This window comes from Scylla paramamosain, chromosome 23 (assembly GCF_035594125.1).
Source record: "Scylla paramamosain isolate STU-SP2022 chromosome 23, ASM3559412v1, whole genome shotgun sequence".
Classification (NCBI taxonomy): domain Eukaryota; kingdom Metazoa; phylum Arthropoda; class Malacostraca; order Decapoda; family Portunidae; genus Scylla; species Scylla paramamosain.
Window position 1 is genome coordinate 17,460,755 of NC_087173.1, and position 2,500 is coordinate 17,463,254.

Here is a 2,500-nt window from a genome sequence, read left to right on the forward strand (position 1 = left end):
AGGTGGGAAGGTAGAAAGATAGATACGTAGATAGATGGATAGATAGATTGATTGATTGATATATTGATAGATAGATAGATAGATAGATAAACAGACAGATAGACAGACAGATAAAGACAGATATTAGGTAGATAGATAAGCAGATAGATCGATAGATAAATAGAAAGATATATGGATAGAGTAGATAGATAGATAGATAGATAGATAGATAGACAGATAGATATGGATAAAAAGACAGATAAATAGAAATAGATAAACAGATAGACAAATAGGTAGATAGATAAACAGATATATAGATAGATAGATAGATAGATAGATAGATAGATAAACTGATAGATAGACTGATAGATAAAAAAAGATACTGATTGAAAATACGTGTACAGATAGATAGATAAATATAAATTAAGATAGCAGATGGCTGTATATAATGATGGCCCAGTATTTAAACATTAGGTAATTTCTCTGCGTTCACTATCCAAAAGGAGGGTGGGAATGATATGCAAGAGAGACTGTCCGGGTTTCTGGCCACCTTAAACACACACACGCGCGCGCACATAAATTAATACACACGACGCTACATACAAACAGACAAACAAACACACAAACACTTCGTACAAGCAGCGTGTATGACGTCTATGAAAATTAACTACAAAATTAACTACAAAAATGAAGAACAAATGAAAAAGAGAAAGAGAAAGAAAAAAAAAGGAAGTTGAAATTATGAATCTCAGTTTTTGCTTCCAGAGAGAGAGAGAGAGAGAGGAGAGAGAGAGAGAGAGAGAGAGAGAGAGAGAGAGAGAGAGAGAGAGAGAGAGAGAGAGAGAGAGAGAGAGCTTACATTACATAGTGTAGCTTGTCATCCTCTCACTGTCACCCTCCTGAGAGCCCACACGTTTCCTGCTTTTCGTTCTTCGTTTGTGTTCCTGCATGTCTGGGCGTTTCCTCCGAGGTGCTCTCCCCGCCAGTCATTGTTGGCATCAAAGCAACACAACCGGCGGTGTTTTTAGTGGCACTTTTAAATTCCAGTGAAGATGCACAGAGGACAAGCGGGAAGGAAGGGGAAGTGTGGTGGAATTATTTGTCACTTTTGTCATAGCTGTTTTACATTCATGATTCCCTTTTTTTTTCACATCTCTCTCTCTCTCTCTCTCTCTCTCTCTCTCTCTCTCTCCTCTCTCTCTCTCTCTCTCTCTCTCTCTCTCTCTCTTCAATCTTATGTTCCCTTTTCTTATCTGGGAAAAGAAACAAAACACAAAAAAAATATAACAATAACGAGAGAGAGAGAGAGAGAGAGAGAGAGAGAGAGAGAGAGAGAGAGAGAGAGAGAGAGAGATTCAACCAGTACGTATGTCTGTCTATATTCACATGAATATAGACAGTTACAATAGAATAGAATAGAATAAAGTTGAGAATTATAGGTTAAAATATTATGGGCCTGTAAAAATACCATTAACGCGTCCTGTCATGAAGACACAGACTTGTGGAGAGGTGTGTGGAGGCAAAAACAAAGGGCCAGACACCGCCAGGCCACTCCACCATGAAGACTCCCTTCACACTACGCATCTTCTCATCTGTTTGGACCTGTGAAGGAAGTCTATGACAGGCTCCAAAACACAAAGGAGTCCGTGAACCACAAAATTTGCTTCTACTGCCATCAAAACAAGAGAGCAATGAAACCAAGGCTGGACTTTGCTGTGGCACAGGCAGCATCAAATCTCAGGCCTGGACACACACAGAGTAGTGTCCACAGCGACACTGGCACACCTGTCTCAGCAAACACTTTCAGATGCCTACATGCGCTGGATGGCAAGACGAAAAGCCCATCAAGAGAACAATGAGCAGCCAGCAGCCAGCAGAGCGAGGCGCTGTGTGGCTTAACTGCAGACGCCGTTTTCTGGGAATGCAGTCATTTGCACTCTTGTGACACGTCTTGCGCATTTATGAACCGATTTTTATCATTTCTGTTGGCGTGACACGCTGTGTGGCACGCTGAAGTCGTCACTTATCTTTTTCCTTCATTAAAATGAGAAGAACAATTAACAAAATACTTTCTGACAAGAATAAAATACAAGTTTTCTTTTAGCATAATTACTGATTTTACGATTGCGCCAAAAAAGTAGTCACTGACAGAACTAGACAAACTTTTCCTCTCTATGACAAGCTGTTCAAGCAGTGCCTGAGTTTTAGTTCAAGAGTTGTGTTGCAATCAGTAAGACCCTCTACTTTAAATTTTTCTTAATTTTTTTATTTATTTATTTATTTATTTTTTTTTTCCGAAATCTAGGTGTAAGTCCTCATGATGTTTCAAGACAGTAAGCATTCACACAAAAATCATCATTAAGTCACAATGATATTTCATGACCCACCACTAATTCTGAGAACAATATGAGGAAATACCCAAACTTTACAAATCCCAGACAGATCCCAGACAGGCCCTCGTGCCCAGTGGTAGACTGGTGTAATTTTGAGTTTTACGTGAGAGACGGCTGTGTTCAGTCCC